Source organism: Natrix helvetica (assembly GCF_964273705.1).
Source record: "Natrix helvetica genome assembly, chromosome: 4".
Lineage (NCBI taxonomy): Eukaryota > Metazoa > Chordata > Lepidosauria > Squamata > Natricidae > Natrix > Natrix helvetica.
In genome coordinates, this window is record NC_138550.1 from 85841456 (window position 1) to 85862535 (window position 21080).

At 36.1% G+C, this 21080-nt stretch overlaps 1 protein-coding gene across 5 annotated transcripts in view; it reads right to left on the minus strand.

The window, feature by feature from the left end:
- Window positions 1-21080, minus strand: part of CDH12 (cadherin 12) — a 790632-nt gene that overhangs the window by 312382 nt on the left and 457170 nt on the right. For all 5 annotated transcript variants that reach the window (XM_081952523.1, XM_081952525.1, XM_081952524.1 and 2 more), the window contains one exon: window positions 18418-18568. The gene's annotated coding sequence lies outside the window, so the exon portion shown is untranslated. The remainder of the gene's footprint in view (window positions 1-18417; window positions 18569-21080) is intronic.

Here is a 21080-nt window from a genome sequence, read left to right on the forward strand (position 1 = left end):
TATCTCTTTGAAATCCAATTAAACTAGAATCCATTTATACCAATTTATGTTTTTTTGAGTGATTATCTTTGGGAGCATGTGGGGATACAAGCAAACATGGGCTTGGACTTTGATCAAATCTTGGATTCAAAACCTGCCCATCTACATACAAAGTTCAATAGGCTTACTTTGGCTAAATAAAACTGTCTCAATTTATTTTAATCTAATCTGCTGCACTACATATTCCCTTAGTAAAGTGCTCCAAATTCATTGGAAGAAGGCCAAATATCTGTATAGTAAATATGCGATCAGAAAAGCAATTAACCAAAATACTATTGGTTTTCAAGTCTCACACCTGGCTTCAACGAATGTGATTTCACCTATGCCTGTCAGTTGCTTTAAAGGAAATGGTTTCTTGTATTGTTCAAAGCTATTATTAACATTCCATATTCTGTATATCACTGAGCATTCTTGCAGCATTGGCATTGACTGGATGATCTAAAGTGCTCCTAACAACTTACTCTTTCTATCTGCTCAAGCCAAGCATTAATGCAAATATATCATGCTATGGCATTGTCTCTCTCCCTCCCTCCTTCCCTCCCCCTTCCCCCTCTCTGTTACTGCCCTTTCAGAACAAGCAATTAACTACCAAAATTTGGCCAAATAACTCATTCTATGATTGTACATAAGTAACCAAATTGATATCAGTAATCATGTTCTTATACTACTCAACTTGTAAAACTGAAAGGCATAAATGCAATACAATATATTTCACAATGGTACACGGCATAACTACAGCAGAAGCAGCATGATATCCACTGCATCTAAGACTAGTATGCTTTTCAAACTAAAACCCAATGGTTTCCATATTCTGACTTGACAGGCTAAGATTTGATAGAACTCATGAATGTTGCCTGGCTTTTTTCTATCAGAAGAGCAACAATTTAACCATTTTATACCAGTCATTAATGTTCCATTCTGATAATTTGATGCTTTCAATTTTTTTAATAAGAGAAGAATAGCTGTAATATAAAAAGAAAAGAACATTTTATGTTCTTGTTCAAGTGCCCCCAAATGGGAATGCTATATAAAGAAACATGAATGCCTGGGCTAGGACATTTTGGACTCATTTGCAGTATTTTTAGTGAACACTAACAACCAATGAGATGTCTGGAATTATTCTTAATCTCAAGTAAAACCAATCCTCTATCTAAGGGTAAGGAGTTAGCATCTGCCAAATATTTTGTGTTGCAGATCCCATTAGCTACCACTAATGTGGTTTATAGAAATGATTGTGTGTGATGAAGTTCAAATGGCCACCAGGTTGACTACTTTGGTTTAGATTTAGGTAGGAATTATTCCTGGTCCTATCTAGAATTTACCATATAATGTTTTATGTAAAAATGGGTGGGATGGGAAACAATATGCTCAAACTTTACTCTGGGAACCTAGAGCACTTCACAGAACATCTGTAGTGTGTAGCAAATAGGAGACAAAAAAGGCTGTATATTAGTCATATTGTACTGGTTATATGCATTATTTTCACCATAATTTTAAAACATAGTTTAGAACACTTTTTTGTTAAAGGAAGGAATATTTTTATTTAGTATTATGTATTTTAACATCCAAAATATTGACTGTTGAAAAAAAACTGAATAGGTTGGCTTTTTAAAACAAAACTTTAAAATATTTTCACAGATGCCTCATCTGCAAGGAAACTATTTTTATCAAATTAGTTTTCTGACAGGAGACAGTCTAGGTGAACAATAAAATATTCATTTTTTTTTCCTATTTCTGAAAAGACATTTATCTTCATTATCCTTGAATTATATTTATCCCCAGATCATACTGGAAACATTTATATTGGCACTATGGTTTTCCCTGCCTTTAAAAATGTTTGCCCTGAGGGGCTCTGAAGGTAGGAAAAGACATAGTTTGTGGATTTGCATTAATCTCTGTGGATCACCTATGCAGACTATTTAAAATATTACATTTTGAAATGAGACTACTATTGCTATTTGTGTGAGGGCAAGCATTTTCCTGTTAGCATGATCAACTGTCATTTCACATTGATGAATACAGATCATCTGAAAGGTAACATATTAATTAGAAGAAAGGACAACTTAATTAAGTGGATTTTGGACAATTTTTTACCAATGTGTATATGGAAAAGAACAACAGTTGAAAAGGTCAAAATAGCAGTATTGATAACATAACAGATACTTAATTCAACTGGGTTATAGCAAATTTCCATTACAAATGGATTAATTCCTGAAAGCAATATCAGGGCAATCTTTAACTCAATCAGATTGGGACTGAACCCATTGTTAAGGAAGGTGATCAATTTTTCCTTGAGCACAGAAAGTTGTTCTGCATACCTAAAGAAGAGCTTGTAGCTATAAAACATTTATGAAAGAGAAGTCTCTCTGGAATACATTTCTAATTATAGGCTAGTTCAAATAATAAATTCTTGGGCAAGGTGATTGAAAAAGTGCTGGTCTCATGTTTCCAAACATGACTGGATAAAACTGAATTTCTGGACAAACTTAATGACTCATTTAGGATGTTGGTCTGGTCCCCATTCTGCATCAGAAACAAAATGTAGGCGGATAGGCCTCCTAGGTCTTCTGGATTGCTTAGTAGCTGTTTGATACTACCAAATGTAGTATTTTCTTAACCACCTAATGGGATTGTGTTTTGGGAGCAATATATTTGCAACGTTCATTGAGATGTTGCTCCATGAAATATCTCCATGAAACAGTTGGGAAAGATTTGCTGAAGTTTTGGAATTGGATGCTACCAGTATGCTGATAACACAGAAAGAGGGACTAGTGAGCTCCGTCCCATATTTGGGCATACCAGGGGTTGTAACACAAATACATACCTATTTCCTTGGTTCAGCTGATAAGGAGGAGAGCCTGTGGCTTAGTGGCTAATATAACTGCCTAATATGTAATACAGTCCTGGTTCGAATCCCAGTAAGGGTATGGCTAGCTGATGAGAGCTAAATAGCTTGAAATGGATCTATACTAGTCTCCCTTTATTTATTTATCAGCACAAATACAACACAAATATAAAAAGGCAACATTAAAAATAAAAATATGGTTTTCTGCCTGGATGGTCCTCTGTAATGAGCTGAATGACAGAAAGAGGAAGTAATGAGCTCCCTCCCATATTTGTGCATACCAGAGGTTGTAACACAAATACATACATACATACATACATACATGTGTGTGTGTATGTGTGTGTGTATTTGTGTTACAACCCCTGGTATGCACACACACACACACACACAGAGACACATATATTCTCCAAAAATATTTTATTTTGAATTTTTAAAACTAGTTTTATTTTTTTAAAAAATATTACTTTTCATCAGAAACTATAGACTATGACCATATACACTGCCTGACTATTCTAGATCTTGGAACAAGCCTTGATTAAAACAAAATTGATAGGATTCAATTCCTATCAATTCTTAAAAAGAGTTCTGATTCAAACTCATTCCACTTCTTCGTTCTCAGTTTGGAGAAATAAAGTAGAAGATATAATGGAATATTAACTTCCAATTCATATACACACTTCATAATCATCATGTAGTCTCATCAAAATGAAACAGACGAATAAGGGAAGCACGATTCATGTTACACCTCAGTAATGTTTTATCTCAAAGCAGGAAGAAAAAGTATGGAGTTGTAGGAATTTTTTCATCATTCAACATGTTATCACAATGCAAGCAAATATAGATGCATAGAAACTGACTATAGCAAGAATTCCTTCCTTGGCTAGCCAATAGTGAACAGAGAGTGTTGCATAATTGTCTGCCATGGCTGGATAACAGCCAAACCTTACTCTGAATGTACAATTCTGGTAGGTGGAAAGACACAAGAAAAAGGGAAGTGATTGATCCAGTCTTCCTCTTTGTTTAACATGATAGATAGTCATTTATAGAAACAATAGTTACTGTGAATGCCATCTAAGCATACAAAGAGGCTCATATAGAACAGCAGATACACAATGCTATTTTAAACATATTTTCCCTAATGTTTATGAATCATTTTTAATTTAAACTAAATTCACTATTTTTAACTGCACATCTTTCCTCGATATAGTAATTAGCATCTTATTTTTATTTACTTACTTCCTTAGCCAGCGAAATAATTTGTTTGTTTTGAAGCATTCTCTTTTAACGTTCTTGTATCAACACCCCTGATTATAAAAGGGATTACCAGGCTCCATCCATTTCTAAACAAACCTTTACCCTGCTGTTGTAAAAGAAACCTTGAGGGTGATAATTATTAACAAAATACATCTCAGGCAGACACATGGAACCAATGCTGAGTTGAGTGATGATGAAGTTGCAATTCAACAATATCTCCAGGGCCATCTTAATACAGAAGCATAAGCATGGGTACTGCCCTTACTGAACACTCTAGAAACAAAGGAATCTGCATGTCTTGTTGGTAGCTTATCCTTTAAAAAAAATCATCAAATGAGAATCTGATAGTCTTTCCCTTTTCTTCCTTCCCCTCCCACTCCTCAAGTCACTCCAGTAATCCACGAACCACTTCCTGTTCTAAACATTTGCCAAACCACTTTTTGAATGAATTGAAAGGTATGGGAAGATATACAGAAAAAAATATTAGTCTGTCTTTGCAATTGTGAGTTTTGCACAGCCTCGTCAAGATCAGGGTTACAGATCAGGGGTGGGGACCTATGACTGGCTCAGGAATTCTGGGAATTAAAGTCCACAAGTCATAAAAAGACCACAGTTCCACACCTCTGATGGAGATCAACAGAGCAGATAATTAACTCCAGGTAAATCCTGTATGCCTTCTACAGAAAACTCAATTTTTATGCATTCTATCCACATAAATATACACAGGTTAATAACTGTCTGAAAGATCTATGTAATATCTAAATATCTAATTAGGCTACTAGTACCCTCCAAGCATGGTTATTGAAGACTAATGACAGAATGACCTATTATATGAAATGAAAACACTAGAAACACAGTTTATGCCAATAGCTTAGAAGGGGGGTGGGGGACATGCATGATTTCACATGGTGGCTTCAACCTCCCCAAAATGTAACATATGGATTTTGCTACAAAAATGTTGTTTACTTTGACTTTTAAGTAGTATTGAAAATACTGTATATTCAAACAAGTTTAACAAGGGTTAGGGTTTGGGTAACGCATCTGTTACTAAATATTGAACAACTAATATGGTTAAACATGGTTAAAAATTACAAAGGAGTGTGCCATGTAATATAACCAATATATTAACTTTAAATGCCAAATATGTAGGAATGTTGGATCAGAAAAAAGAAGAAGTTGGAATTTAAATTGCTGGAAGAAATATTAACAAACTCAGATATACAGTAATGGGTTTGATGATTGGAAATAAGGAAGAATTAAAGAATCCCTTGCTGAAATACATGAAAAACCTAATCTAATTCTATATTATGTGATAATAATAACTCAATGCAACTAGATAAAGAAGTAATGGAGCTAATAATAGACTTCCAGGAATGATGGTTCCAACAATCTACAGGAATAATGGCTGTAGTCGTGAAACAGAGAAGTAGTGTTTTCCAAAAAAAAGTTTGATAAATCGAACAAAAACATTAAAATGTAGAAACAACACACTGCTGCAAAAGGCACATATTGTCGTAGTCTTCCCAGTTACAATATGAAAGAGTTTTCAGAGAGATTTAATGAAAGGCAGTTAATGACTTTTAACAGTCAGATGCTAGAGAAAATTGTTGAAAGTACCTTGGACAGCAAGAGAAAACAAACTGTTTAATAGTAAATGAAGTAAAACACACCACTCGTTCAAAGTGCTAATAATAAAGCTTAAATATTGGATAACCCTCTACTACTTGGATAAATAAAAGGTAATAAAAAAGTGACAGGCAGAAGTAAAGATGGGTGGATACTATCAGTAATTTCACAAGCATGAAGTTACAAACAGTTACTGACAGATTTAGTGAATCACCATTCATCAGAGCACAAAGAATCAGAAGCAACTGAATGACTCAACAATGATGAGGAAAAAAGCTCAATCATATTCTCTAGTGAAAAGAAATATGCCAGGAGGAAATATATAATCTCATACCATGTTTCAGAACACGTGGAGGAAAAGAATGGCTTAGATCTTTTTGATGTAACAATCAGAAAAAAGTAAAGATGCAGACAATAATTCAATATACATATAATGCCTCTCAATGCTGAGCTACAGTAAAGTAGCCCCTAATTGCCTTTTTTGGCCTAAGAGCATCATTTTCCATGGTATCAAAAGCAGAAAAGATTCCTTCTTCTATCACATGAAATTCATTAACTAGGTACCCTGACATTATATCTGATAACTTTTCCTTGTACCAGATGAGTGCTGTTGTTTAAGTTGATTCACATTTATTCTTGGAACAAACTTTGTAAAAATATGTTGTACATTGGTACAGGTTTGCACATAGGAATGCCAAAAGTATAATAGGATAGTCCACATATCCCCTCACTACTCCTAGTTTTACTATTCCATTCAGCCATATAACCAATGGGCAAAAGGGAATGCCTAAGGATCCCCCCCCCCCATTGTTAGAGCCTTTCCTGATAATTGCTTAAAATTGCCTACCTGTATTCCGCTAACAGAAAGGGAAGCGAAGGGTCAGCTCTTCAAAGTAGACCAAGTCAAGAAATAAATTCTACAAAGATTGCTGAAATTCTAATTTATTGTTGCAAAATATAATAATAGAGTCTTCAAAACCTGGCAAATATCCCTCCTTCTCCTTATACCAAAGGGAATCAATACAGGGCATTCTTGGATTTATTTCATACTCCATCATCCCTTCCAAGGTTAACCTTGTTTTTACAGGATATATGTTGAATATTTTCCTCAGGGCATTTCCTTACTCTTCAAGGGAAGGGAAGAAGAAGGGTTTGGATTTAATAGAAAGGTGAATGGCTAATACAAAAACCTTAAATTGATATTTCCATGGAGAAAAACCAAACAAAGGTAAAATCAATAAAATGTTCAAAAAGAGGAGATATTAAGAAATATTATTTGTATTCTGAAGTTCAGAAGAATGTAACATAAAAAGAAAGTTTAAAGAGGTTAGAAGTTAAAAGAAGAAAAGATAGTACACCAACTGGTGTATAGAAGTAAGGATGATATGCAAGAATAGAAAAGTCTGAAAAAGTTATATATAATTGTGTTGGTATAAACTGGTTTTCTTTTTTTCTTATATCATACTTTTAATTACTTTGGACTACTATTTGCTAATCCCTTTTCTGCATAACATTGCTTGTTCCTAATAGCATTTGAGTATATGTGTAATAGCTTGTAAAATGTATATATAATTATATTTTTTTACATTTAACTACGCTTTCTTCACAGAATACAGGCTTATGAAAAGAATTGCCTATTTGGATGACATACATTGACCTGCAGGAAATGTTAATGTCCACAAATTACTTCAAGAGAAATTAGAAATCAGGGGAAGTTTGTATCTTCTCTAAATTAGGTCATAATTTGCAAACAGATGTGTTCTGTAAAGGTGAACTTCAAAACAAACAGAACAAGTCAAACAAGACACCCAGGTGTGTAACTTTCTGATGTAAATTTACATGTTTAGAAATAGGTCAAAGATGCCATCCAGTTTTACAAAGATAAGGGAGTTGATTAAAATAGGTAACTTTACATAGCATTTGTTCTTTTTAAAAGGAGTTGGAGGAGATGCATTATCAGAAGATAATGCCTACAGATATTTCTGGACACTTGAAATGATGAGTTAAATAACAAGCAGGGTGGGGGTCTTTCATCCAAAGAGATTGTATCTTCCAAATATAATCTCTTTACTCTTTACTTTGATTATTTCAAATTGACCTATTAAAATTACATGTTTGGCCGTCCAAGTTATATCTGTTTTTCAAATAGTTTAGCTTAATTCTTAATGGACTGATACATCACAAACATATATGACATGCTCACGTTGTCTGCACTAAAAAGGAGGCATCTTTGCTATGCCAGTGAAGAAAATCAAATACTTATTCTTTGTTGTGTAAAAAAAAAATACATCTGTAGGTTTTTCAATCAGAAGTGATTAGATAGTGCTGTTGGGCATCATGATTAAGCCAAAGGGGAAGTGGACATTTCAGTTCTAAGAAATGTCTCTAGGGTGGCTAATGGAAAAGACTGGATTATTTTAAACCAGTAGATAAGGAAGGAAATAACACAGGGGAAAAATATGCAAAATATGCACCTGAACCATGAATTTCCTAACCACATCTACTTTGGCCTCAGCCTCATAACTTCAGGAAAGTTATAGGATAAAATAAAGGGAGGGGATACTTCTGATACCAGCAATGAAAATACTGGCTGTTTATTCTATTAATAGCCTCTAACTTTATATCCCACTGGCCCCTGACCATCAGCATAGGAAATTCTGTTCTCTGGATGATGTATATCCATAAAAAGACTACAAGTGCTCCTTGAAGCAATGGAAGGAGACATACAGTACATACAAGTATACATACACAGACACAAAGCCATTTCCCCCCAGCCTGGATCACTAATCCATATGTCTCAAAGGTGCTTTTCAAAAGGCAACTGGACTTTTTTTTCCCCTTGAAGACATTTCACTTCTCATCCAAGAAGCTTCTTCAGTTCTTCTCTGAAGCTTCATTTCAGAACTGAAGAAGCTTCCTGGATGAGAAAAGAAATGTCTTCAATGAAAAAGCAGAGAAAGTCCAGTTGCCTTTTGAAAAAGCAGCTTTGGGAAAACCATGACCAGAATGACTAAGAATCACCATAGTCTCCTATATCTTCCTACACTATAAACATAATACTGCATTACACACAAAGACTTACCAAAATAGCATACATTCAAATATACCGTTTATATTTGCATGTAAGATTTAACTTGTAGCAGCACTACTAGTAGTCAAAGTATAAAATACTGTCACACATGTGGGAGCAAAGAAATATGTATAGTAATTATACATGACTAGATTAGTCAAGGAAGGAATAATAGTTACTCACATGAATGGTGAGCCAGATGGTTAAAATTAAGTGGCTGCTCAATATTCTTTAAAGGCTGAATTTTTGTTGACTATCACAGTTTTGTAAAAAAAAAAATGTACAAGCAACTAAATAATAGGGCAGTTTAATAGAAATAAGATACTTTGCTTGCTTTTGTGAAACACACTGGCCATTCATCTATACATTGGATTTTCAATGGTTTTGTGAGGAATGTTCTGTGTGGATGCAATTTTGTAACACTTATATTTTATTTCTTCCACATCAAATTATCTTTCATAATTTCATTTATTCACCAACCACTTGTATTGCATCAAAATGTATCTACTCCCCCCAAAACATTTTGTGTTGTTGTACATAATGAGCCAGAACACACATGCAAGATGGATTGTTTATAGACATTTAAGACAAAATGCATGGCTTTCTGCATTCTCCTTTGCTTTGCATTGATATCTGTGGTGTAGATTAAACAAAATAAATGTCTTCCTTTATTTGCTTCATTTAACTTAATAAAAATAAGAGCGACCCATGGAACTAGATAAAACTCTAATGGGACAATATAGCTTATATGGGAAGAGACTGCTGAAAGATTTTTTAAAAAATATATCACTTGCAGTGAGTTTTGCACATTACACAAATTTGTTTTAAGGCTTCAGACGAGTTAAAAATAAGAATATACAACTAACCAATAGTAAGTAATTTAACTTAAGTAATCATATCAAAGGCCACACAATAAGGTACTAATACTGGCACAAGGAAGATATAAAGTAAAGGCAAAGGTTCCCCTCACACCTACATATGTGCTAGTCATTCCTGACCCTAGGAGCGGTGCTCATTTCCGTTTCTTAGCCAAAGAGCCAGTGCTGTCCAAAGACATTCTCTGTGGTCATGTGGCCAGCATGACTAAACACTGAAGGTGCACCAAACACTGTTACCTTCCCACCAAGGTGGTCCCTATTTTTCTACTTGCATTTTTACATGCTTTAGAACTGCTAGGTCAAGTAACGGGAACTCACTCCATTGCGCGGTATGTGTGTGTGTGTGTGTGTGTATATATATATATATGCTGGTTTTGTTGTATTCGGGTCTTTTCCCGTGTAAGGTTGAGATTGTCTTTGCAACATTTCGGCAGGATCTCACCTGCCATCTTCAAGCTGTGGGCTTAAAATGCGGGGTTAAAATGCAACCTTACACGGGAAAAGACCTGAATACAACAAAACCAGCATACCTACACCCGTGAAAATCTACGAAAACACACACACACACACACACACACACACACACACACACACACACACATATATATATATATATATATATATATATATATATATATATATATATATGTGTGTGTGTGTGTGTGTGTGTGTGTGTGTGTGTGTGTGTGTGTGTGTGTGTTGTGTCACAACCCCTGGTATGCCCAAATATGGGAAGGAACACACTGCTTCCCTTTTTCTGTCTTTCGGCTCACTCCAGGAGACCATCCAGGCAGAAAACCATATTTTTAATGTTGCCTTTGTTACATTTGTGTTGTATTTGTGCTGATAAATAAATAAAGGGAGTGTATATATATATATACACTTTGTGTGTGTGTGTGTGTGTGTGTATGTGTGTGTCTGCATGCACTATATCAGGGACACAGCTGATCAGGATACCAAAGGGTGCAGTTGTATGTATGAAGAATGTCCTCCTTCTGCAAACTAAGTTCATTTGAGCACTATTGCCTCTGGGAGTGGTTTATCAGAAATTGTCACATGATGAATTTCCTGACTTTGAAAGATCTGAATAGGAGTAGATTCTTTTAGAGATTTCACATTAAAAGCTCACATCACAGTATATGATTAGATGCTGCGATGTGGTATTCTAATTTGAGATCTCTAAAAGAACCCAAAGTGTAAAATAAGTGATTCTCTCTGACAATTAGACTGCAGTGGAACTCTGGGGAAATCAGGTCCCTATTCTGTGGCTTTCTCAGCATAACAATTAATCCAGGCCTCTTTCCATCATTAGTAACTTACAGTAGATTCACTTTATGTAAGACAATTGATTGGCTTAAATATCTTTCTTCCCTTTCTCTCTCTTTCTCTTCACTCTCTTAGATTGACAACCTGAAACTCCCCTGCAGCATTTTGCCTTCAAAATCCTGGAAAGACTTAAGGGTCAACAGCCTAGATCTTTGTTGAGGGTTTTTCATGAAAATATATGGTTTCTAGAAATCAGGAACATAGTGGGGCTTCTTTAATGGTTTCTTATACCGCCAAAAGAAGCAAGATTTTTAACTTTCTATTATTTAGGCCCCATTTAGCCACATTCTGTTATCATCAATATCTTTGCAAAGCAATCTTACAAAGGCAATACCACCTGCCAAGGCTACAGCATTGCCCTAATTACAATCTTGCTTCTGCAAACTATCATTTACTGAACAACATCACAGAACAATATATAGTCAAAGTTAGGCAGGATTTGTTAGAGTGGAAGAATAAGTTGCCATGAGGCAAAAGTACTAACTCCAGTCTAATACAAAGAAACAAGCATCAAGCTAAACTAGAGCTGATATATTGGGATGCTTAGGAAATACTGATTTATAAGTGATATTGCTATGATTATATTGCACATATTCTAGCAATTTATTTATGAAAGATCAGAATTCTTCAAGAATCCAAATTTGAAATCAGTTGAAGACCACATACGATAGCAATTCACATGAACATTGCACTGTACTACCATGTTCATATTTAATTAACAGACTAGGGATATAATGCATCCACTTTTTAATTTGTGAGTCCCAAGTGTGATGTGGTAGGTTTTACACCATACTTGCTTCACCACAATTTATTAAATAAAACAGAGTTTGGTATATTAACACAATATGCTAAGTATTAAACCATAGCTTAGAAACGAAAATGGGTGAGTTTGTTGACCAGGTAGATGCAAAATAAACCATCCCGTATGCATTTGTCTTCAAAAGGAAAATCTAGAACTTTCCGTGTCACATCCTTCCTTATATAGACAGCAGAGGAGTATACACCTGACAGCCCGTCAGGCATGCATTCTACAGTATATGCCTAGTTAAATGAGGCAAAGAATTCTTTATGCTCGGGATATTGGCTCAAAGCCTAACAACATCAGTAACTAATTATAAACATGCATAGGAATCCATTAGGCTCCAGTAAGCAAGAAAGAAGATTTAACCCTCATTTCTTGCATCACAACTGTAAGAGGAGGGGGATCACCTTTCTCACCCTATCATTATTCTCCAATAGAAGCTCTCACCAGCACCAATGAGAATTATTTTTGATCCAGTAATACTGGAAGAAGGGTCAGTTTTTTGTTCATTTGTTCTACTCATAGCAGGGAATGATGTGAGAGAAACTCTCCCCCTGGGTGTTGAGGTTTTAATGATATTCCGTTCTGTGCACTTAATTGTCGTGGGGGAAAAAAGATGCACCTGTTTCTGGTGGAGGAAAGAGAAAATATTATAGGATTCCAAATAACATACTTAATGTTTGTGTAGTTTGGCCTTTGTTTCCCTGCCTATAAAAACACTCTCGTTTTGTTGTTTAATTTTGAAACCTCAAGTGTGACGCTTCTTATGCACTTAATTCTGCTATTCCTACTAACGTGAAAAATGAAGGGGATATTACTGAGAAGCTTAATATAATTGGTATGTAAATAATACAGATATGTAAATGACACAACTCTTGTACCTCTATTTGGGCTAACATTTTCTCAAAAAAACAATAAAGGTCTCCCCCCCTTGTTTCTTCAAGGTTTGGTGGGGAAGGGGGATTAATTATGAACTGAATGCTTTGATCAGATGTATAGACTGTGTAGAAAAAGTTTTGATTATTTATACCAGCCCTGGATGACATCTTTGCATCTCGCTGTTTGAGGAAGTTGCATAACATTCTCAGATTCTTCCATCCTGCTTACAATCTTTTTAGACTGTTGCCTTCTGGCAGAAGATACAGAACAATTAAAACTAGGACCACACATCTTCAGAATAGCTTTTATTCCAGAACTATAATTTCACTCAACAATGAACTAAAGGGCCACCATCAGTGTGCTATTGGACAGCACTACTTGGTCTGTTGTATGGATGCTGGGGTGGTTTAGGGGTGGGGAATTTTTTGGGTATGTGTGTGTGTGTGTGTGTGTTTGGGGACTGTTATGTGTTGGGCCTGGTCTCTGGGTGTTATGTGAATTTTGTTGTATGTGTAAACTTTGTATATATGTACAATAACAATAAAGTAAAGTAAAACTTGATTCAGCATAGGCACATAAATCAGAAAGCTTCCTTGATGAAATATTGTATGAAGTATGATACTCTGGAGCTAAGAAATAAAGGTAGAGCTTCTGATTAGAATTTTTTATGAGCAAAACATAAAAATAATGACATTTTGGGTGATCAAAGTTATCAGTATCTCACTGATTATCATCTTATCTTGTCTTATCATCTTAGTATTAATTTACTTTCCTTGAGGCAACTTATGACTTTATGGATGAGCTCTTTTTTCATTTTCAGAACCGTTTGCCATCCATTGAGTCTCATGACTGGGCTGAAGTTTGAGCAATAATTTCACACACACACACACACACACACACACACACGATAGATAGATAGATAGATAGATAGATAGATAGATAGATAGATAGATGATAGATAGATAGATAGATAGATAGATAGATAGATAGATAGATAGATAGATAGATAGATAGATAGATAGCAGGGATGTGTGGTGAGGTTTATGACTGGTGAGGCACTGACACAGTGCTGGGTTTCAAATATTTTTAGACTTGTGGACTTCAACTCCCAGAATTCCACAGCCAGGCATGCTCAGTTCCAATTTAAAGCGACAGCATTTGTTTTTCTCCTTTGCTCCTTCTTTCTTTTTTCTTTTTCTTCTCCTTCCCCTCCTTCCTCCCTCTCTCCCTTCCTCCCCCTCTCTCAAACACAAACACACACACACACACACACACACACAGAGAAGTTGGATTGGACTATCTCTCCTACCCCTTCCCTCTCTCACTCACTCTCAAACAAACCCCCCCACACACAAAAGTTGGATTGGATATCTTTTCCAGTGGCTTGGAAGCAACCCCTCCCCCATTCCCCTGCTGCCTTTCCCAAACACCTCCACCATTGCAAATGCAGCCTGCTGTCTGGGTGGGAAATGCCTGGAACACAATAAAGCCCACCCACCACCTCCTGCTGGCAGGCTGGGGTGAGAGGAGAGGCAGAGAAGCCGGAGGGGAGCCGAGCCGAGCCTTCCAAAAGAAAGAGGCTGGGGGGAAGTGTGTGTACTACAGCATGGCTCTTTGCCTGGCTTCCTGCCTCCTCCTGTGGTCTCCTCAGTGCTCGCTTGTGCTCTCCCTCCCCAAGTGTAGTTTGATTGCAGGTGGAGCCACGTTGCCTTTTCAAACTTGTAATCAGTGAAGCTGGGATATATTTTTATATAGTTTTATCCAGCTGTGTGTGTGAGAGAGAGAAATGAATGGGGGCCTGGGGAGGAAGTCACTACACTTGGGGAGGGAGAGCACCAGTGAGGTTAAGCAGAGTTGATTGCAGGTGGAGCCACGTTGCCTTTTCAAACTTGTAATCAGTGAAGCTGGGATATATTTTTATATAGTTTTATCCAGCTGTGTGTGTGAGAGAGAGAAATGAATGGGGGCCTGGGGAGGAAGTCACTACACTTGGGGAGGGAGAGCACCAGTGAGGTTAAGCAGAGTTGATTGCAGGTGGAGCCACATTGCCTTTTCAAACTTGTAATCAGTGAAGCTGGGCTAGATTTTTATATAGTTTTTTTCCAGCTGTGTGTGTGAGAGAGAGAAATGAATGGGGGCCTGGGGAGGAAGTCACTACACTTGGGGAGGGAGAGCACCAGTGAGGTTAAGCAGAGTCATCCATGGTGAGGCAGCAACTAGCTCAGCTTTTTCCTTTTACTTTTTTTTTCATGATGAGAGTGTTGAGGCTGTGCCTCACCTGCCTCACCTGACTGCACGTCACTGATAGACAGACAGACAGACAGACAGACAGACAGACAGACAGACAGACAGACAGACAGACAGACAGACAGACAGACAGGCAGGCAGGCATAGGCATAGAGATAAAGATAGAGATAGAGATAGAGATAGAGATAGAGATAGATAGATGATAGATAGATAGATAGATAGATAGATGATAGATAGATAGATAGATAGATAGATAGATAGATAGATAGATAGATGATAGATAGACAGACAGACAGACAGACAGACAGACAGACAGACAGACAGACAGATATTACATTTCACTTGTTTGGGCTAGGTATTTTACCTTTAGGATAGTTCTGAATGGATTACTGAGTTGGTATTAAAGAACCTCTGAAAGTTACAATAGGCACTTTGATGAATCATACAATTTGAGTACTAATATCAGGAAACATATTACACAGGAACAAAGAGCCCTTATTTTAGATTGAAGACTTAATTAGTCTTTACATTGCTAAATATAGTGTTGTACTTCCTATATTGACCATTTAGAGATATTGCTTCTAGGGAACCTACAACATATATGCATAATAGCAATACTGAAAATAATATCTACCCAGCATGACTTTGGTTCTTAGTGTTATGGCACAAATTAAATACTGGTAGAAGATGTTATGCAGCAACCTTGAATGTTTGTAATATACAATACTTTTCTTCTACTGACCCTCTAATCATGAGTATAATATTAATCAATGCAGCCTTTTAAGGACTATTTAAATAATAGGAAATGCTTCAAATAGTGAAATATACTAAGCTAATAACAATAACAAAATCCTATGGATTCATTGCTAATTTCATGTGCACTATTTATTATTTGCACTTTTTATCAGTATATATCTAAGTTCAGATCAATTTACTCAATTGATACTACATATAGGAAAATAAAATGTATGCTGGAATCCATGCTATTTGGTGGAAAATACAGTGTAAGTGTATGTGTGCGTGTGTGCGCGCACATATACACACACACATAAACATACTGTATATACAGTATAATGTGTATATGTTTGTATATATGCATGCATGCATGTATGTATATGTGTATATGTATACACACACATACAGACACACACTGTATGATAGGAGCCATAAAGTAAAAACTCACTGTATCATGAACATGTAATTTTTTTCATTATATACTAGTGAAAGTACATTTAAAACAAAAAGGAAAAAAATTAACCTCCTCCCCAAATCAATATAATATCAATCAAGTATTGAGAGTAATATTATCCAGTGGACAGAAATGATACAAATGAATCTAAAGATACACAAGTCAAGATCCAACCCATGTAACACAATTTTCCTCCAGTAAATTCCATTCCACTACAAAAGGAATTGTTAGAAGAGAAATGGTCACTCAAGTACTGGGTACATGTCTTGCATGCACAAGGCTCAAGGTCAAAGCCTTGGAAAATCTACCTTAAAAGAGGAGGTAGCAGGTGATGGGAAAGACTTCAGTTCAAGAAGTTGTCAGACTACTGCCAATCCAAGTTGACATAGCTGGGCTACATTATTTTCTCACTTGAGACAGATGTTTAATTCTTATGAAATTTACAAGAATGTTTCCATACCTTAGAAGATTTGAATAATGAAAATTGGCAGAGTATCCATGTAGTAATTTATAAAGGTAGTATAACCCTTTTATTCCAGGATGAGAGGGAGGGAGAGGGAGAGGAGAGAGAGGGAGAGGGAGATGATGATGATGATGATGATGATGATGATCCTAAACCATACATTTAAGAGATAATAAGAATTCAGGCAAGCTACTTCCATCTTTTTTTTTAAGGCAATCTCTAAAATTTACCTAGTTCAAGTTCTACGTACTACCTGTGTAGCAGTTATAAGCGTTGTGAATTGTGCAGAGTATAAATATTTGGTATGGCATATGAGTTAAGTAAGTTTTGAACTGTGAAGTCTCTAATTTAAATCCCATCTCAGCTACAAAATCAGAAGCTTTGCTTTCTTTTTTCTTTTCTTTTCCCAAAAAAACCTGTAATTGATTTTGCTTTATCTACCATACCCTTTTCTCCCTACAGCACAAATATCATAATATACTGGCATTCTCTTCATGACACTTATAAAGAAACACCATAAGTGATAAAATATGTGCCATATACAAATGCTGTGAACTGTTGTCCCAGTTAATACTTTTTAATTAACCTTGCAAAAGCATCCATAACAGTACAGTGCAGTATTATATTATGATTCTGATTTCTTTCATTATATTTCAGACCAATCTTTGAACACACTTTGTGAAAGTTTTTATGTTAAAGAAACCAAAAGTGAAGACAGAAAAGACACAACAGTGTACTCCCTTCTGTTTTCACAAACTTCTTAAGTCTTTACTTATGTTTTTGTTAACTTGTAGAGTGATTTAGGTCAAGAAAACTAGACTGAATCCATTTGGAAATCTGACACTCTTGCCATGCTTAGGATAGTTAACCAAGAGTAGTTTTAGATGGCAGCATCTGAAGACTTTTATTTAAAAGGTTGCTAATCTTTTAAGCCATGCTGCTTTCATCTACTTTATATCCTTCCCCAATAAATACCTCATCCGTCAGTTTAGTTCTCTCTCTTAACGTGCTACTGTTCTCCCTTTGTACTACCAGTTCCTGACCTTTTAATCAAAATGACTATTCATGTCACACTTTATTACTGCTGACAGCTACAGATTTCATTTCCCTAACACATCACAAGCAATTCTTTCCCTCACACCCCCACTGAAATTCAGCTGTTAATCTTGCAAGAGGCAACCATTAAATGCCAGGCTTTATGTTTAAGCATCCTCATATATATCCCTGTGTGTGTATATATGTTCATTTAAGATTCATGATTTGTGTATGAGTGTGTATATATGTATACATACACACACACACATGTACATACATTATTTCTAATGTGAAATACTGAATAAATACTCCCATATCAACTTTAATAATCACTACTTGCTTTTGTGGTAAGGCTCTGAGTATAATATTCTTTATTAATCTAACTATGCTTTATAATAATAATAATTTAAAAAACAGTGATATATATCTTTTGCATGCTACATTCATATATCTATATAGATCTCTGTAGACAATCCAAACAGTTCAGTGGGATGCTGAAGATTTCAGATCAGGAAATGTTTCTCTTCTCTAAGAAGAGTTTGCCCTTTTACAGGTTAAAAACAATGAAACAGACATTCTCTTGAGACAATAGTTCTGTTCTGGAATACTTCTTCCTAAACTCAGTTTCTCTATTCCTCCAGCTCTCGCTCTCTCCTTATACAACAAACGGACAGAGCTGCTGCACTGCAGAATGTCAGTTACTCATTTAGAACTTTCAATGCAGAAATACAGAGAAGCAGTCAACCAGATAACGCAGCACTTACCTTAATTAAAAACCCTTTCTTTTAACAAAGTGAACAGAAGGAGGCAAGTTCAGCCGTTATTTAGAGGGCAATTTAAGTTTTCAATCAGCACCCTTCACGTTAAGAATCATCCTGGGCTGTCGTTTGCTCTTGAGGTTGAATTCTTCACTGTCTAAAAGAAAAAAAAAAGGGAGAGAAGGAAAGATCAGCTGGAATCCTCCGGAGAGATCCTGAGTAAAGTGAGAGTACGAAGCCCCGTGGCTTAAAAGGAGGATGTTCAACAAAACATCTTGGGTCTGAAGAATCCTGTGGCTGCTGTGAGAGGTTTTTATCATGTCCCTTGAGCCGAAGAATGATCGCTGACCTGATTAACACACAGCACACTCCTTACACATAGAGAAAGCACTGGGAGGATTCCTGGTCCACCAGGGAGTCACAAAAGACACCGAGGCCACTTGGGAATGTCATCTCATGCAGATTAATAGATGTGCTGCTCCAGCTGAGGTTGTAATTTGCAAGGTGGGTAATGCACGACGCAAAGCAATTTAATGATTTCAAAAGGAAATGTGTTTCTGCAATGCTCCTTTTTCTAAGGTGCGTCAGCATTCCAAACAGGTTATGACTGATTAATTAAAGCAGATGGATGGAGCTGGTTTCATGATAGGATGCTCAGCCAATGCAAAACACGGGAAGCTGAAGAGTAAGGTGGGAACTCCGATTTCAGCTTAACAGAAACAAAATTATTTTGCTGGGCAAGCCTCCCAAATGGCAATTTACTATGGTTAGGTAGGAGGGGAGTAGTTTGCATGGCACATTTGTTAGTGGGAGTAAGCCATTAGATGTGCAAAGTTATATTCCATGAGAGAAACACTCCCTTCAAACAAGGTTACCAAATGGGCAGCCAATTTTATAAATGCACAATAAAGTTTCCTGATGTTTAAAAAAGATGTCCAAGAAAAAAGAAGAAGACAGGTTATACGGTACATCTGATATTTGTCAAATTATAAAACCATTAATCAATGGATGGATCAAATATTAGTCCAGTAGCTAAGGTTTTTATTAACCTATTGGCTTTTGTTTACATTTGCATCTCAGCTTTCCATTAAATAATACTCAAGGAATACTAATATCTAAAAAAAATACACAATAAGAAATAGTTGAACATATGTTTTGCATAGATAAGCTCCCAGGTTCTTTCCTAGGAAAGATACATGTTGGTAGTCTTGAGACTAGTTAAATCAATGGGGGCAATTTTATGAAAGGACATATTTTGCATACCTGGTTGTATATGGCCTCCTATCCTGCAGAACACGTGAAACTGATTTAGTGATAATCTACATCAGATACAGTAGCTGAACTTTACAGAATCCGGGGTCTCATTGAATGGCAATAAAACATAAATTGCTCAATAAATTATCCACTATTGATGTAGTTGTGGCAAGACAATATCATTTAGATGTTCTGCCTCAAGGATAAGTATTTTGATGTCTCTGACATTCCTGATGTCTGGATTGTTACAATTTATACTATTACATTGAGGCTAGGTAACTGGCTTATGCTGCTACCTGACTTCTCTATTTGATACCCATAGATTCTTGCAGTCAGAACTATCAAGAATAGAGGCATGCAACTTGTTTCAGAGATTGGAGGGAAGAAATTTATTGGAAACGGTTGCGGCAGAGAAAGCATTCCTATTCCTAAATAAAGAAATGGTATGCGTGCATCATCCAAATTTTGCAGGACTGAAAAGAAAGAGATTTTCATTCTTACTATTAATATTGGACGACAACATGATACAACAAAAGAGAGAAGCTATAACACATTAAGTAAACAGACCATTATTGAATTCCCAGACTATTTCAAAATATTTGAGAGAAGCCATCTGCCAGCCTGAGTGGTTAGTTGACTTACACCACACTGCCCCCTGCCCCTACACACACTTGAACTGAATAGTTTCCCAAATCACCAAAGTATTTAGGGAAAAAAATCATGTGCTATTATACAACATTAAAAATAAATCATACATGCTACTTTGGCATGTCTACCTACCTATATTTTACTGACTGTGCTTTTATGCTTCTTTTCTTACAATGAGGTCATCGGCATGAATTATTTCCCCTTCATATATAAACGTATCCTTGCAAACATCCTGCAAAGTAGATTTGGCGGGAAAAAGTGAATTGGCAGGAAAATTACCCACTAAGTTTTAAATTAGGTCCTTGACTTACATACTGACTAAATGTAAAAATGCAGCCAAAAATCTGTTTATTGGCAAACAAGCTATGAAACAACTAACAATTTCAGTGAGTTGCAAACTAGATAGCAAGCCTTGTTCAATCACAGAATTCATAAAAGAAATGTTACAGTCGGAGCCAAAACCAATCATTAAGAAATTGTTTCCAGAGACAAAGAAGAATCCAGAGTATAAGACAGGCAGTAGATCCGTCTAAAGCAGTTCCAATAGTTCCTTAGGATCTGGGGATTTTTAAATCCATCACTCTTAGAACAACTAAGTAAAGGTGCACTACATGGGTATGCATATCTGAAGTATGACTTCTTTATAGAAGAGGAATCTGATTTATCTAGGATTCCATAACTTCCTCATGAATGCATTGATCATGCAAGAATAGTTAACTCTTGATTAAACAGAATTACATTTAGTGGACATCCAATGACCCAGAAAA